At 42.8% G+C, this 18,225-nt stretch overlaps 1 protein-coding gene across 3 annotated transcripts in view; it reads right to left on the bottom strand.

Annotated features, from left to right (window-relative positions):
- CDC42 (cell division cycle 42) overlaps positions 1–16,828 on the bottom strand; it is a 48,923-nt gene extending 32,095 nt beyond the window's left edge. For 2 of the 3 annotated variants that reach the window (XM_059376569.1, XM_059376570.1), the window contains exon 1: positions 16,724–16,828. The gene's annotated coding sequence lies outside the window, so the exon portion shown is untranslated. Of the gene's footprint in view, positions 1–16,542; positions 16,639–16,723 lie in introns of those variants that run through there. The other variant, XM_059376572.1, reaches the window with a different exon arrangement.
- Between the last annotated feature and the right edge of the window lie 1,397 nt (positions 16,829–18,225).

The raw sequence follows: 18,225 nt of genomic DNA, 5'->3' as shown, positions 1-18,225 counted from the left end.
CCATGCTCTAACTACATATGGGCTTCTTTCTATTCCTCCAATATGCCTTGTCCGTCCTGCAGGTTATCATTGATACTTGCTGGTACTGGTCCCCTGCTCTGAAAGCTGCTGACTTCTTTGGATCTCGGCTCAAATCATCCTCTTCTCAGAAAAGCCTCCCCTGAGCACATTATCCCCAGTAATATCCAGCTTCTGCCCTCCTTACTTCTCTCATATTACCCTGTTTATTTCCTTTACAGTATGGTCATAATCTATAATTATCTTGTTTATTATACTGCAATAAAGGAGACATAAAAAATAAGGAAATCTCTATAAAGGCAGGGCCTCTGCTGTGTTGCCAGAAAACAGTTCAATACTGAACACACAACAGGCCCTTGCTGAACCAATGACTCACAAAACTCCGTACTTGATCATGCTAGTTTTTTTCACGTGTCTATTCTAATAGATTTTAAGCTCCGAAAAACTAGGCTTGCACTTCCCAAGGGACCTAATGCAGTACTGACTTTATATTAAGGAGAAATTTTTTTTAATTAAATTCAAAATAAAAAACTTTTTAAAAACCTTGCTGACTGAAGTTAATAACATGAAAAAAGCACGGGATTTCTGAAGAGAAGCAAATATGGGTTCAAATCTTAGCTCCATTTCAACGTTCAAGTTCCATTTCAAGTTACTTCACTTCTACACCTTAAATTTCTCATGTAGGCAGTAACATCTAACTTATAAAACCGCCATAAAGAGAAACAATGTATATAAAGCAACTAAATAGATCACTTGGCACAGAATAAACACCTAATATGCCATTCTCATCCCCAACTAAATTTGCAAAACCAAAATGGCCCTACAATAAAGATCAGAACTACAATTGTTCAATGAAATCATCGAAACACTATAAAGAGGAAATTCAGAAAAATCCTCACTTCTACTTGACAGGCTTATTTGCTAAATTAATCCTTTCTAAAATCCTCACACTCTGATCTTGAAGAGCAGTTTAAACTAAATGTCATGTTCGTAGTGAGAGGATTCAGAGTGTTACAGAAAGGGTTGTAATCCAACTCTATTTTAAGAAGAGATAAACTAACAAAACTCTACAAGTATTTACTGTAGAATAATGTGCTCAAGGAAGACAATCTAAGACTCATATCCTCTTCTTGTGCAACTTTGGGCAAGCTAGTCAACCCCTCTAAGGGGTGCCTGGATGGCTCAGTCAGTTGAGCGTCTGCCTTCACTCAGGTCATGATACTGGGGTTCCAGGACTGAGCCCCATATCAGGCTCTCTGCTCTGCAGGGAGTCTGCTTCTCCCTCTGCCCCTCACCCCTCTCCTCTGCTCTCTCTCTCTCAAATAAACATTAAATTAATTTAGTTAATTAAATTAAATCTTTAAAAAGACTGTTTCTCTGGGCGCCTGGGTGGCTCAGTGGGTTAAAGCCTCTGCCTTCCGCTCAGGTCATGATCCCAGGGTCCTGGGATCGAGCCCCGCATCGGGCTCTCTGCTCCGCAGGGAGCCTGCTTCCTCCTCTCTCTCTCTGCCTGCCTCTCTGCCTACTTGTGATCTCTCTGTCAAATAAATAAATAAAATCTTTAAAAAAAAAAAAAAAAAAAGACTGTTTCTCCATCCATAAAATAAATAGTATTAACATCACAGGCTGTAAGAATTAACTGGGTTACTCTTCTGTACAGCACTTTACACTCAAATATGAACTCTTTTTTATCATCATAAAGCAACCCAAATAACCAATCAATTTAGAATCTGATTATCTAGACAATCTTGTATAGGGGATTGTGTTTATACTACATCAGAGTGCTAGGTGACAGCCAATCACTTACTCTTCAAAACAAAATCTGGTTTTAGATTAGGACATAATACACAAGGCAAATTTCTGCTTTCAAAACAAGAGAAAAATAAGAAACAAGGCTTCCCCATCTGGGCCAACACCTACCAAAAAAAAAAAATTTTTTTTTAAGATTTTATTGTTTATTTGACAGAGAGAGAGAGATCACAAGCAGGCAGGGAGGCAGGCAGAGAGAGGAGGAAGCAGGCTCTCCACAGAGCAGAGAGCCCGATGCGGGGCTCGATCCCAGGACCCCGAGATCATGACCTGAGCCGAAGGCAGCGGCTTAACCCACTGAGCCACCCAGGCGCCCAACACCTACCAAAATTTAACATGTACATTCTATGACCAGTAACTCCACTTCTCCAAGTATGCAAAGAGGTAAGCATAGGGATGTTTACCACAGCCTTGCTTACAGGAACAAAAACAGGAGACTACCTACGTGTAAACTAACAAGAGAATGGTACGTTATATCACAAAGAAATATTACACAACTATTAAAAAGAATGAGCCACAGTGCCTGATATAGACAAAACTGTGCCCCCCCCCCCAATTTTTGTTGTTGAAGTTCTAACCCCCAGTACCTCAGAATACGACTGACAGTATTTGGAGACAGAGCCTTTAAAGAAGTAATTAAGGTAAAAAATGAGGTCATACTGGTGGGCCCTAACCCAGTATGGCTGGTGTGCTTATAAAGAGATTAGCACACAGACAAAGAGGGAAGACCAGATGAAGACACTAAACGTGTCAGCTACCTACAGCCAAGAAAGAAGTCCTCAAAGGACCTCTGGGGGGTCAGTTAAAGAACAAGACCCAAGGGGTGCCTGGGTGGCTCAGCGGGTTAAAAGCCTCTGCCTTCAGCTCAGGTCATGCACGGTCTCAGGGTTCTGGGATCGAGCCCCGCATCAGGCTCTCTGCTCAGTAGGGAGCCTGCTTACCCTCTGTCTCTTCCTGCCTCTCTGCCTACTTGTGATATCTCTCTCTGTCAAATAAATAAATAAAACATTTTTTTAAAAAATGAAAGAAAGAACGACCAATACCCTAGCACCTAACAGATCTTATCCAATCAGGACACAAGTTGGGACTTAGAGCATGTTACAATAGGCTTCTGTTCTTCCAAGAAACAGCTCTATTAACTGTTAAGTCAGCAAGACATTTAAGCGCTTGTTATAGCACTACACTGGGTAAGACAGAAACCCTGCCTTTAAAGGCCTTCAAAACATTTCAATAATTTACTGAATGCCTACTCTGTGCCAAACACTATGCTAAATAGCTTTACACACATCATATATCACATCATGTATTTTACTGGTTATAAGCATTACAGAGGAACACAGCTATAGCAGTATGACTGCTACAAAATTACACTATAAACTACAAGTGCCACAGATTTTCAAGTGAGTAATGATAAATATGGGAGAGTGGTCTAGAAGAATGTAAGAATAAATCTCTTGCTAAATGGAGTATGGGCAGAAAGAGTACAAGCAGTGCCAACGTGCAAAGTGGAAGAAACAAAAAAACTGGGGAAGTCCAAGTCATACAGACTCTGAAAACTAAGCAGAGGAGTTTTCATTTAACCCGGGTGGGAAATTCATGAAGAACACCTTTGTTTTAGACAATCAATCCCGTACCTGTATTCCAAGGTGGACTGCCAAAGGTAACCAGATAAAGCAAAAGAACTCAGCTAAGAAACTACTTTAATAATGAAGGATCTGCATGAGGGGAGAAGCATGGAAAACGAGTAGAAATAGTTGATGGGTTTGGGACTGGAAGATGGGTTTAAGGAGATGGCAAATTATGAGGAAGTTTTTTAGTTTAGGAAATTAGAGGACTGGTTTATACCACAAATGGAGAAGTTAGAAGAAGAAACCTTACTGTCAGGCTGTCTGTTCTTAAAGCCCTCTTATAAGAAAACACATAATAGCCTTTTCACAATCAGTACACAGTAATTTGGTCCTAAGTCTATCAAGGATGAAATCATGTGCCAGCCTGTATCAGAAATCCCACATACAAGCATACACTGGCTGCAAAAAATAAGTCACTCTATTATCAAGGCAACAACACACACTATAAAATGAATGACAAAATGAGAATCTTTCTCTCAAGAAATCACCAAATGAGATGCCAACTACAAAACTGACCATGACTTCCTTTGTTACATCTGATGTGGCAGAGTTACCTTCAGATTCTCAGACAATCTGTCTTATAAACCACAAGCCGCACTTTAAAAGAACAATAATACCAAGACTCTAAATCAAAAAAGTCTACCAATTTTGATGTAGATTTATTGTTAATGGGGTGAACTTCGACAGACGCATTCAACCATATACTTCAAGGCATAGTCTGACAAACATTAGGCACCGCTGTAACATCCGCACCAAAATCCAGGACGGAGCAGGGCTCCTGGCATGAGCGCAGGCATTTAAGTTTGGTTGTACAGAAGATTAAGTGTATTTTATCCACTCTCAGCATGAGAAATAAAAACAACAAAGAGAGAGTTGCGAATACTCTGAAAAATAACCAGTATAAGTTGGCAACAAATCTGCCTTTTCAAGAGCACTTGAAACCAAAAGCAACACCATCAAAGCACAAACTTCTATTTTAACCATCAACTACTTCTATGGTTAATATACACATACACCGTATCTTGGAAAACTAAGCTACTAAAACAATACTCCAAACGCATTACGAAATACACTTGCTTCATGTTCATTTTTAAAGATTTCCTATAAACTTAAGCACAGTAGTACTTGTTGCGGATTGAAAGTGGTTACAATTGCTCCCTCTAGAATGTTCTTGCCTGGAAAGCTCATTTAGTCATCCCCACAGGTCTCTGCTTGAAAGTCATTTTGGAGAACTCCTTATTTTTTTTTTTAAGATTTTATTTATTTGGGGGCGCCCGGGTGACTCGGTTAAGCGGCTGCCTTCGGCTCGGGTCATGATTCCAGGGTCCTGGGATCGAGCCCCACATCGGGCTCCCTGCTCAGCAGAGCCTGCTTCTCTCTCTCTCCCTCTCCCTCTCTCCCTCTCCCTGCCGCTCTGCTTACTTGTGCTATCACTCTAGCTCTCTGTCAAATAAACAAATATAATATTAAAAAAAAAAAAGATTTTATTTGACAGAGAACACAAGGAGGGGGAGGGGGCAAGGGAGCAGCAGGATCTTGGCTCATGCCTCTGGTGGGGCATGACCCCAGGATCATGACCTGAGGCAAAATCAGATGCTTAAGCCACTGAGACACCCAGGTACCCCTTGTCTATCTTATTTCAAATTGCAACCCAAGTTATACCAAACTCTGAAGCATTCCACTGCACCCGACCACCAGCTCCCCCACAATTATCCTCCCCTTCATTTTTTTTTTTTCCAAACAAGAATGTCCAACTCACACATTATGACGTAAATCATGAGGGCACAATTTTGTTTGGACCTATTTCATTCACTGCTTTATCCCCAATCCCTGAACAGTGACTGATAGAGCAGGCACTCAAAGAATTGTTGAATCCATAAATTTAATAAGATACTATGGGTGAGCAATGCAGCAGATCAAAAAACTTGTTCTTTGTACTCAGAATATCCCCCTTTAATGGGTCCTCTAGGCTCCTAAACCCTTTTCTGTTACTATCTGGATAAAGAACCAAAAACAAAGAAAAATTTAGTTGCTATCCTTCTGAAGAGAAAACTTTTCTTTTTTTTTTTTAAGATTTTCTTTCTTTATTTGGCAGAGAGAGCACGTGAGCACAAGTAGGGAGAGCGGCAGGCGGAGGGAGGAAGAAGCAGGCTTCCCACTGAGCAGGGAGCCCACATACTGGATCCCAGGACCCACAGATCACAACCTGAGCCAAAGGCAGCCACTTAACCAACTGAGCCACCCAGGTGCCCTAGAAAACCCATATTCCCAAGGCATAAGTCAAGTCCACAACCTGAACTAGCTGAAGTAGTTAACACAAAGTGTCTGAAGGCACCCAGTATTATTTCCAGGGAATGCCATGTCCTGTTCCAAGAATGCCTAATTCTACCAACTTTTAAACTAGAAAACAAACAAACAAAAAATTCCTAAAAAAGCAGCATCCCTAAGAATTATGTATATCACATTGTGACTGCAACTGTAGCACAGTGAAATAGTTAATGTACATCTTACACTCAGTAGTTTTAGATAACAAAAATGTCCAGTCTAATTTTGGAACAATTCACTTACATTTAAATTAATTGAAAGTGTGGGGCACCTGGGTTGGCTCAGCAGGTTAAGCCTCTGCCTTCAGCTCAGGTCATGATCTCAGGGTCCTGGGATCAAGCCCCATATTGGGCTCCCTGCTCAGCAGAGATAATAAACTAAATAATTAATAAATAAATAAATAAACTGTAAGTATATAATGAACTTAAGGAATCACAAGACTGCCAAAAAAATTATGTCCATAATTTAGGTCTTCATAAAAATCCTTACTACTGATTAGTTCTATTTTAAAAGCTGTTTCTATGTATTGTTTCTTTTTTTAGATAGATTTTTACTTTTTTAATATTTGTAAAGAATCATCTCATTTTCGGGGCACCTGGGTGGCTCAGTGGGTTAAGCCGCTGCCTTCGGCTCAGGCCGTGATCTCAGGGTCCTGGGATCGAGTTCCGCGTCGGGCTCTCTGCTCAGCGGGGAGCCTGCTTCCTTCTCTCTCTCTGCCTGCCTCTCTGACTACTTGTGATCTCTCTCTGTCAAATAAATAAATAAAATATTTTAAAAATAAATAAATAAATAAATAAATAAGAATCATCTCATTTTCATATTAAAAATAGAGACTGAGGGGCGCCTGGGTGGCTCAGTGAGTTAAGCCTCCGCCTTAGGCTCAGGTCAAGATCCCAGGGTTCTGGGATGGAGCCCCACATCCGGCTCTCTGCTCAGTAGGGAGCCTGCTTCCCCCTCTCTCTCTGCCTGCCTCTCTGCCTACTTGTGATCTCTCTCTGTCAAATAAATAAATAAAATATTTAAAAAATTTAATTAAAAATAAATAGATAGATAGATAAATAAAAGAGAGACTGAAATCAAGAAAGAAAGATTTGTATTTTATAGGAGCAAAAATGATACTAATTTCTCCAAATGAAAGTAGCAAAGGTAAAGAATCTGGTTTCAACAGAAAACAAACTTTTTTTTAAAAGATTTTATTTATTTGGCAGAGAGAGAGAGATCACAATTAGGCAGAGAGACAGGCAGAGAGAGAGGGGGAAGCAGGCTCCCCACCAAGCCAAGAGCCCATTGCGGGGCTCAATCCCAGAACCCTAAGATCATGACCAGGGCCGAAGGCAGAGGCTTAACCCACTGAGCCACCCAGGCACCCAGAAAACAAACTTTTTTCTCTTTAACACATGTCACATCCAGGACATGAATTAATTTTGCCCCTGAAGAAAATGTACTCAATTACTAAAAACATAGTAATTTTTTTTTAAGAAAGAAGACAGCCAACCTAAGTACCTAACCCTTACGTGGACATGTAAAGTTCTATCTAGCTACATCTTTCCCCTCTCTCCCATTTCTGGGGTGACTAGCAACACAGTTTTAAGTGAAATGATTTTTCTTGACTCTGATTTAACTAGAGCCAAGGACAAGTTTTTAGGAAAATACACCTTCACTCCCACATAATAGATACAACCCGGGAGAAAAAAGAAAACATTCATCTAAAAGATAGGATCCCAGGTAGGGGTTTTTCTTGGGGGCAGGGATGGGCAGCATATGTGAAAAGGGAGAGAAAGCGAAAGAAATGCCAAACAGTAAAATACAAAGACTTTGCAGATTATTGTACAAACTCCTAAAAAAACTTAACTTCTCACATATGTGAACAATTTTTTTTTAAAAAGTCAGAGAGAAAGTCTTCGAACCATAAATAAAATAGTTATGAATTCTAGGACTTTCAGGGGGTACCTGGGTAGCCCAGACAGTTAGGCCTCTGCTTTCAGCTCAGGTCATGATCTCAGACGGAGCCCCACATCAAACTCCCTGCTTGGCCAGGAGCAGGCTTCTCCCTCTCTCTCTGCCCCTCCCGCTGCTCATGCTCTCTGTCTCAGTTCCTCTCTCTCAAATAAATAAAATCTTTTAAAAAATAAAAGTTATGAATTCTATGACTTTCAGAATATTAAAATGTTGGCTTGAAACTACTGCAAGCTTTTCAGAATATTGGACAACAGTCAAATACAGTTAAGTAGGATCACTGATCCAAGAAGAGAAGAAACTGGAGATCATGACCCCCGTTTCAGAGTATTCCCTCGCAGCCATTGGACAATCACTTCCCCAGTTCCTAATACTGGTCCGCTTCTCCCTTCCAATACCTTGCCCCAATTTTAAGTTGAGATAGAGCTACTTGCCCAGAGACCCCCCCAAGATGTGTTTTAAATATAACATACTCCGTTCAATCCCAAGAATGCAACACCTCTTGAGTGGGGCTTCATACACACCAAGAACAGATCATCCATGGCCTCTGCTGAAGTTTCTACCATTCATGTGTCTCAGGAACTTGAGAAAACTGTTCCCATTTTTCTATCCACAGCAAGCATTGTTTGGCCACACAACAGTCCCTGAATCTAATGGAAATTAATAAACTACCAGATACCACATCTCCCAGTCCATTTTCTCAAAATGGGGTGAGGGGATGTCCATCAAACAAGTTTCCAGGAATTTCCAAGATGGGGCTATAGTAACTACAGTTTCCTACTTGATGCCACTCTCCTGGAAATATCCCTCAGGTATTCCAAAACACACTAGAAAAACACAGGTATTACTCTTAAAATTAAAATTATCCCCTACCCCAAATTCTACTGGTTTATGAACTCTCAGAATCATCTAACATTCCCTTTGGCCCTGTGGTGACCAGAGCAAAAAATAATATGACCTAAAATAGTCAAACATTTCCATAGCTTATATTTTGTAATATTTATTCTACTTGGACACTTTCTTAAATACATGAGGGCATTAGATATTGATTTAAACCCTAGTACTCCAGTATGCACAGGAACTATTCATTTTTTTTCTTAGTTATCTGCTAAATGAAAATCTACATTCTAAAATCTAACAGTCTAAGGCATCTGGGTGGCTCAGTCAGCTGAACGTTGGAACTCTTCATTTTGGTTCAGGTCATGATCTCAGGGCAGTGAGACTGAGCTCTCCATCAGGCTCCATGCTCAGCATGGATTCTGCTGGAGAGCCCCTCGCTCCTCCTCTGCCGCTGCCCCTCCCCCCAGGGTCACGTGCATGCTCTCTCCATAAAAAAATATATATAATCTACTACTTTATTTAAAACCTGTTAGCAGGGCCCCTGGGTAGCTCAGTGGGTTGAGCTGCTGCCTTTGGCTGAGGTCCTGATCTCAGGGCTCTGGGATCGAGTCCCGCATCGGGCTCTCTGCTCAGCAGGGAGCCTACTTCCTCCTCTCTCTCTACCTGCCTCTCTGCCTGCTTGTAATCTCTCTCTGTCAAATAAATAAATAAAGTCTTTAAAAAAATAAAAAAAAAAAAAAAGAAGCTGAAAGTGCATTGGGGCCCTAGTTTTAAGGGAGCGCCTGGGTGGCTCAGTGGGTTAAAGCCTCTGCCTTTGGCTCAGGTCATGATCTCAGGGTCCTGGGATCAAGCCCCACATCGGGCTCTCTGCTCAGCAGGGAACCTGCTTCCTCCTCTCTCTCTCTGTCTGCCTCTCCACCTATTTGTGATCTCTGTCTGTTAAATAAATAAAATCTTAAAAAAAAATAAATAAATAAATAAATAAATAAAACCTGTTAATCTCGGGGCGCCTGGGTGGCTCAGTGGGTTAAAGCCTCTGCCTTTGGCTCAGGTCATGATCCCAGGGTCCTGGGATCAAGCCCCACATTGGGCTCTCTGCTCAGCAGGGAGCCTGCTTCCTCCTCTCTCTGCCTGCCTCTCTGCCTACTTGTAATCCCTGTCTGTCAAATAAATAAATAAAATCTTAAAAAAAAAAATAATAATAATAATAAAACCTGTTAATCTCAAATTCCAAAATAAATATATATTTTTCTGGGAATCAGTGATATATAGATGGTTTAAATCCACTTCAAAAGATTATAAAATTAAACTCCTCTCAAGCAGCATTCAGTTAGTAAATACTACAGTGAGGCTGTATAATAAAAATCCCACAAATACCAACAATTACTTGTTAAGAAAGTTTATTGAATTACTTCCCATTCCTCTTCATCTGCTTTTTTGAAAGACTTTATTTACTAGAGCATGAGAGAGAGAGAGAGATCGTGGGGAGTGGGGAGGGGAAGCAGGCTCCCTGGAACCATGGGGCCACAACCTGAGCCACCCAGGCGCCCCAGCTCTTCATCTGCTTTTAAACAGATTTCGAAGCAAACCAAAATTACAAATACCCTCAAACTGCTTATCAACAAAACAAATGGATTTTGCTGAAACCTCACGTATGCTTTCTTCTATGAGAAATTTTCTCATACTCCTTAACAAGAACTAACACAGTCTTCTTGTATTCTACCTCCCAGTTCTCCCCCTGGTTTCATTTTCTCTTCATTTGGTCTGTTCTCAATCTCTTCTGCTCCCATAAGGAGCAGCAAACAGTGATAATTTTTTTACCTGAAAAGGATGGCTGTGCCTTAATATCCAACACTAGATGGCTTCATACTGCCACCTGAAGCAGAATGGACACAGATGCACCTGAGACACTGGTCCCAGCTCTCCTGGGGTCTCAACTTGTCCAGCCAGCCAAGAGGAGCCTCATCCATTCACTTCAGTGTGGCATTATGAATAATTTTCTATGTATGTCTTGATTTGAAAAGGATTAGGAAACACTTCTCTAAAGCATATACTACACAAGAATAGTACTGGGGGATTTCTCCTACACCAAACAGTTTAAGAAAAAGTTATTAGAAAAAAAAATTCAATCTAGTCCTTTAAAGAAAAGGATGGTAGCTAAATAGGACTAAATTTTAGTTATTAGTATTTTCCCTTGGGATTAGAAATATGGTTAATTTCAAGAAAGAGAACAGAAAATATTTGTTACATTTCACCAGCTAAACTCGAGCTTTGTAGCCCACCTGTTTTCATAACCAACTATTAAAGGAATCATCCTGATCACATGCTCTTCCAAACAATGCTTTCAATAAAACATCATTTGAGTTCAAATGTGTAACTCATATTCTAAACTAGAACTTATGATTACTTAGTACTAAGTGGGCAAAGGTACTTTTAACAACTTTACACTCCTCACAGTGAGCACAGACATGAGGCGATTCTACACAACAGGTAAGACACTGTAACTCACTTCTTTTTTTTTTTTAAAGATTTTATTTATTTGTCAGAGGGGGAGGGGAGAGAGCACAAGCAGGAGGAGCGGCAGGCAGACAGATAGCAAGCTCCTCGCTGAGCAAGGAGCCCCCACGTGGAACTCGATCCAGGGACCTCAGGATCACAACCCAACCCAAAGGCAGATGCTCAACCAACTGAGCCACCCAGGCCCCTATAACTCACTTCTTTACAAGCCAAACCAGTTTCGCCTACTCTCAGGTTAGGATCCTTGCAATAAATTCTGGTACACTGCCTAAAAGAAAGCAGTTCATACTTAAGTAGGAGGAAAAATAAAAATAAAAAATAAAAATAAAGTCCCCAACGCTGTTTCTGAAATCCCTTAAGATATCCTGCTAGCAGTCCTAAAGAGGATGCTTCAAACTTTAACGTGCATAAAAATCATGTGGGTATCTTGTTAAAATGCAGATCCTGATTCAGTGGGACTGGGATGGATCTCCAAGGAGATCTTGTGTTGCTGGTCCACAGTCCACACACTGTATTTGACTTTACAACCTCGTTTATGTAACCCTGGTTAAGAGAGTGGACAAAAACTTAAGGCAGGCAACAATCTCCACTTCATTTAATAATTTTTATGGTTTCATGACATTAATCTGGGGGATGGTGGTACTAAACTTTTGATTTGGGGGAAAACCCAGCTTCTCACACATGAGGGCCTGAGAGAGGCTGCAGTAATAAAAGAACACACACCTAGTATGTCCCAGGGAATTGTCTTAAGTACTCCACACAGATTAACTGATCTGACTCTCAAAACAACACTGTCAGATCAGGACTACTGCTGCCCCTGTTTTACTGAAGGTAAACCTAAGTCACGAAGACATTACTCAAACTGCACGTAGATAATATATGGTAGGATTTGAATCCAGGCAGTCTGGTTCTAGAGTCTACACCTTTAATTATGATACCAGCAGTAGAGCTCCCAAGACAGCAAAATTAAGATGGCAAACCAAAATGGCTTACTTTTGGAGAACATGAGGCAGGAGTTAAAGAACTGAGTGGGCAACAGAGGTGACAGAAGACCAATCATTGGTGAATCCCAGGACTTAACAATACAGTTTTTTCCTGTATTAGAAACTACTGTGGGGGGCGCCTGGGTGGCTCAGTGGGTTAAGCCGCTGCCTTCGGCTCAGGTCATGATCTCAGGGTCCTGGGATCGAGTCCCGCATCGGGCTCTCTGCTCAGCAGGAGCCTGCTTCCTCCTCTCTCTCTCTCTGCCTGCCTCTCTGCCTACTTGTGATCTCTCTCTGTAAAATAAATAAATAAAATCTTTAAAAAAAACAATACAGTAATTTCCAAAATAAAAGAAACTACTGTGGGGCGCCTGGGTGGCTCAGTGGGTTGGGCCGCTGCCTTCGGCTCAGGTCATGATCCCAGGGTCCTGGGATCGAGTCCCGCATCGGGCTCTCTGCTCAGCGAGGAGCCTGCTTCCCTCTCTCTCTCTCTGCCTGCCTCTCTGTCTACTTGTGATCTCTGTCTGTCAAATAAACAAATAAAATCTTTAAAAAAAAAAAAAAAAAAAAAGAAACTACTGTGGACTTCAGCATAATAGCTAAGTATTTCAGAAATATTCTCTACAGTATTTTTTGGTAATGTTTTATTTTTCTGGGAGAGAGCACGCACTCAAGTGGGAGAGAGAAGGGATAGAAAGAAACAAAATCTGAAGCAGACTACGCATTGACCGTAGGGCCCCCTGTGCAGCTCAATCTCACCACCCTGATACCTTGACCTGAGACAAAATCGAGTCAGATGCTTAACAAACTGAGCCACCCAGGCGTCCCTACAATATTTTTTTAAAAGAAGGAAAACACCTGGTTTCAGGGGTCCTTGGCTGGCTCAATCAGTACAGCATGCAGCTCTTGATCTTGGAGTTGTGAGTTCGAGCCCCACACTGGGTGTAGACATTACTTAAAAATAAAATCCTGAGAAAATTAAAAAATTAAAAACAAAACACACCTGGTTTAACCTCATGCAATAAGCATTCTAAGACCAATGTCCCAGGGGCAACTAGTTAAGAAAGAGTTTTAACATCCAGGAATTTCACAGCAGCAGCAGCAAACATAACTGAAATAACAAGTAATGAAAATTGCTTTAGCAAAAATATTTTGGACTAAAAGGATGAGTAACTGAAAGCAGAAACTGGTAAGGGACAAAGCCTAGCATGACCAGAAATGTGATACTGTTAAGCAGAGTGAAGTAAGTGGCAAAAATAAGCAGCTAAAGCAAACAAAGAGAAGAAAAAAGCAAACATCAAAGTCTAAATAATTTTTAGGAGAATAAGAACGGGTCATCAGAAAAACTTTCTAAGCAATGGTGAACAGTCCAGACAGTACAGCTGTGGAAGGCACTGGACTAAACAGAGGGCTAACATCAAGCAGAGTAGATTAGTAATCCTCACTTCAAGGAGCCTCCATATGGATATGGCTGACCAAGCACAAGTCTCAGGAAACACAGTAAACACGCCTATGGAATATGCAGAAAGAAAATGTTAACCCTCAGACACCATTAAATTCATTCATTTGACAAACATTTCTTGAGGCCTACTATGTATCAGGCACTATTCTAGGTGCTAGAGATACAGGGGTGTCCATGGCAGGTCAAAGTCCTGCTCTCATATCACTTACATCCCGGTGGGGGACACTAACAGATTTGAAAGAGAACACTGAATAAGACACTATCATAAAAGCCTAGAATGAAGTCCTCTGATATAGGAGGATACATGAAAGAACTATTTATGGGACATAAGTTAACAAAATAGTAATCCCTCCTTCCCCTGCAGAGGAAGCCCTTACAGACTGACGTGTTCCTTATCCTCTCAGAAAGACCCCAAAAACACTAAAGAAATACATCTAAAATGTATCTGTAAATAAAAGGACAATCTGACTTTTACTCCCAGGAATGCCTATAAATACTACTTCTAGAAAGGCAGAATAAACTGTACTTCAAACTTTTCTAAATGTGACACTCTTGAATCAAAACATTTTATTAGGGGCGCCTGGGTGGCTCAGTGGGTTAAAACATCTGCCTTCGGCTCGGGTCATGATCCCAGGGTCCTGGGATCGAGCCCGGCGGGGGACCTGCTTCCCCCTCTCTCTCTGCCTGCCTCTCTGCCTACTTGTGATCTCTCTCTCTATTGAATAAATAATTAAAAAAAAAAAAAAAACATTTTATTAGTGTAACCATCTTAAAAATAACCTAGAAATGTTTTTCTAATAAACCATAAAGTTCTAAGCAGAAAAAGTATCTGAATAAAGGAAAACCAATCTTGAAATTACAGAAAATGTCAAGATTTGGTCTTGTTGGGTTTTGGTTTTTTTTTTTTTTTCCTTGACAGAGACAGAGAGTCACAAGTAAGCAGAGAGGCAGGCAGAGAGAGAGTGGGAAGCAGGCTTCCTGCTGATCCCAGGACCCTGAGACCATGATCTGAGCCAAATGCAGAGGCTTAACCCACTGAGCCACCCAGGTGCCCCAGTTGCAATGGTCTTGTTGGGCTTTAAGAATTTCACAGATGTTTAAGCCCTAACCTCCACTACTCTAACATCAGTCTTAGACTCCCGAAAAACTAAGTTTAACTGAATACACATTTTGGTCAGAAACACTTTAAATGGATGTGATACCTCCCAGGTCTTGAAGAAATGACTAGAAAACCGCTCATTTTTAGTGGAACTATCCATCCCTTTCCTTGCCTCAGTTTAAATATTGTAAGTTTAAACATTCTGCTATATTTTAAAAGGAATGATGCAAATTGGTGTATGTATATTTAAACTTCTTTAATGTAGAAGTCTCAAGAAATAATGCAACAGGAAGTGTTTTAAAACAAAATACCACATTATGACATGTATTTCAGAAGATCCAAGCCCAATACCTATCCAATCATCTACAACACCTACACAACACAGAAAAGTTGATTTAAACCTACTTCTTTAAAGTGTTTCTTAACAAGCCATGTTCTATCTACACACAAGAGAAACAATGGGAAAGTACTTGTTCCAACATGAACTACCCTTATTACAATACCATTACACAATGGGCTCTCATTTGCTTTACAATGCTAACATTTTTCTGTGCTATATCCCCAGAATCAATGAAGGATATACAACTGGGGATGTACCTAATATTCTGAGGAACAAATACTGTGATCCAAAAGTCTGAAAATAGATACTGATGTGTTTTTGGTTAAAAATCCCAAATTCGTTTTTAATTACAAAATTAAATTGTCTAGCAAACAAAGGTAAAGTGTAAAACTGATTGTCTTTCCACCACACCCTTGCCACAAAAAGCGCACGTGAGCCAACTTAGGTCTGTACTGTGCATCGCTAAGTCATAAGGGAGAAGTTAAAACAGTCTGGAAAAGTCATTTTGGACCAAAGAAATTCTCCCACAAATCACTTCATTCAACTGCAAAGGGATCTTTCAAGTTACTGCCTACACAAGTGGCTGTAGATGTTGTCTTACGCTATACTCCCGGGCACAAGCTCATCTTGAGATTTTAAACCTTCTTTCTAGATGCCTTTGAGACAGCCAAAAGATTTCAAAGGATCGTCTATGAACACGATGCGCTGGGAAGCAGGCAGGATGTGCCACTGAGTGCACGAGGCTGCAAAACGCTGTCTTCATTCGGTTGAGTCCCTGACTTGTAGGAGTTAAAACTCTCACCCCTTATACTGCGATGACGTAATCCTCCACACTGCATTTCTCTTGGACTTAAAGGGGAGGAAAAAAACAAATGAACAAAGAAAATTTCACCCTTATAAGAGGAATTAAGCAAGCGGCAGAACGACAGTTTCGAGAGGTGGTTAGGTAACTCCCTGAAAGGGAAGCTTCAGCTGAATAAGCAGGGAGAACTGGAGAAGCAAACGGAAATGGTGCTAGAAACTCAATCTAAGGGCCGGAATAAAAGAGCCTGGAGAAACAGAGACCCGGCCCACCCGACCGGGCGCCGCCGGGCCGCGGAGCCGAGGAGGGAAGCGCGTCGCAGGCACAGCCCAGGGCAGTCCGCGAGCCGCCCCCTCCCCGGACGCCACTTCCCCGCGGCGCTGGCGATTCCGCTCCCCTCCCCCAGCCCGCCGCAAAATGTCCGCGGCGGCGCCGGGAGAAGCAGGAAGTCCAAGCCGGGGCGCAGGGGGCAGACCCGGCCCGGGAGCCCGAGCCACCCGCGAGCGGCTCCGCGGCCCCCGCCCTCCGCGCCCCCGCCCGTCGCCCGTCCTCGGAGCCTGCTGGGCCGGGCCGAGGGGGAGAGGGCCCCAGACCGCCGGGATGGGTGTGACCCCTTCCTTCCGCCGCTGTCCGGTGACAGCCCGTCCCTGACCGCGCCCTCAGGCCGGCACCCTGCGCCCGGGCCGCGCACCTCTCGGCGGCCGAGCGCCCCCGCCTGCCCCGCCGCCACCCTCTCCCCTCCGCTCCCCGACAGAACCCGGACCTGTGCTCGCCCGGACGGCGCCGCGCGAGCCGGGCACCCCTCCCCGCGCCCCGCGCTCCCAGGGTTCCCGGGATCCCAGAGGCGGGGAGTCCCCGCGGACGGGGAGACGGCGCGGGCCGCGCGGCGGGGACGGGACGATGGGGGACCCGCTCCCGCGGGGAGCCTCGGGCCCCGCACTCACCTCAGCTTCTCCGCCGGGGCGTTGGCAGCACTGCGCGGGGTCTCCTCGGCTGCCGGACAGGGGCACGCGCCTGACGTCAGCACGCAGGGGACGCAGGGTTGGGTGCCCGCGGAAGAGGGCGGGGCCCGGAGGCGAGTCCAGGCAGAGCGGTTGGAGGCGGGGCCTGAGTTCATTCCCTCCCCCCACGCCCGGGTCTGGCCCGTTACCGCGCACGCGCCGACCAGCAAGGCTCGCTAGTTCGCTACTAAGCTCCGCCCCTCTTTCTCCGACGGTTATGTTTGTAATGATGCTACAAACTATCATTTGCAGAGCGCTGCCACTAACAATGCTTTTGTTCCTTTCAGCCTTGTGAAGCAAAATATTATCATCCCTATTTTGCAAAAAAAGACGGAGGCTTTAACTTGCCTGGGGGTGATGACTTGCCTGAGACCACCTCCCTACCCCCAGGCCTGCATGGGTCCTTCCTGGCGAGCTGTTTCTCATCTCCCTACAACACACTGTCCCTCGTTCCAGGCACTTTGGCAGCCTTTTAGTTCTGGGACTTCCTCCCTGCTACAAGGCCTTGCACTCTCTGTTTCTCCTGGCTTCCTCTTCAGCAGCCTTTGGTTGGCTCTCGGCCCTCACATGTCACTGCCTTTCTGATCACCGGCACCCTCACAGCACCTGTTTATCATCTGTCTTCCCTGCTAGTGTTCAGGCTTCAGGAGAATAGGAACTCTCAATCTTAGTCTCAGATGTTTCCCAGTGTTACAGGAAAATCACTTATCTTAATAATACTTCATTTGCTGGTGACTACCTCAGCTACTTGGCCAATAAAGACACCTATTTCCAAAACATCTGATACAATAGTCATATTTCCTTCTGGGCTTTTCATTTACACAAGAAGAATAATTACATTTTTGAGTGTTTACTATAGGCATGTTGCTAACAGCTTTGCATGTAATAGTAGATAATGTAATGCTCACAACTACTCTATCAGTTAAGAACCATTATTGTTCTTTTTTGATGAATGAACTGAGGCTCAGAAACATTAAGGAAGTTGCCCAAGGTTGCCAAGCCAGGCAGTGGCACATTTTGAACTTGGACCCAAGGGGCTGGCTCTTATTGATCAACTACCCAGAAGGTGATTACAGAGAAATCAGAATATAAGCTTCAGCTGTGGTTCTACCCCTACTGACACAAAATAGTAACAATGTGGTGTACATCTTCCCAGATACAGATGGAGAGAGGTGTATATACATTTATTGCACAAAAACTGATTGTACTCTGTTTTTGTCTTTCAAAACTACACTATGAATATCTTTCCATCTCAAACGAAACATCGTTTTTAAAGGTCATATTCTACTGTGTGGACATTACAATCTATCTAATCAATCTACTATTGGAATTTATGTTGTTTTCAGCTATTGTAACTTTTTGACTACTGTAAAATACATCAGCTTGGTTTTTTTTAACTTGAGGAAATCTGGTTGTGTTTTCTCCTTCTGCAAGCCAGTTGGCAG

This window comes from Mustela nigripes, chromosome 14 (genome assembly GCF_022355385.1).
Source record: "Mustela nigripes isolate SB6536 chromosome 14, MUSNIG.SB6536, whole genome shotgun sequence".
NCBI classification, from domain to species: domain Eukaryota; kingdom Metazoa; phylum Chordata; class Mammalia; order Carnivora; family Mustelidae; genus Mustela; species Mustela nigripes.
This window is presented reverse-complemented; position numbering and strand designations above follow the sequence as displayed.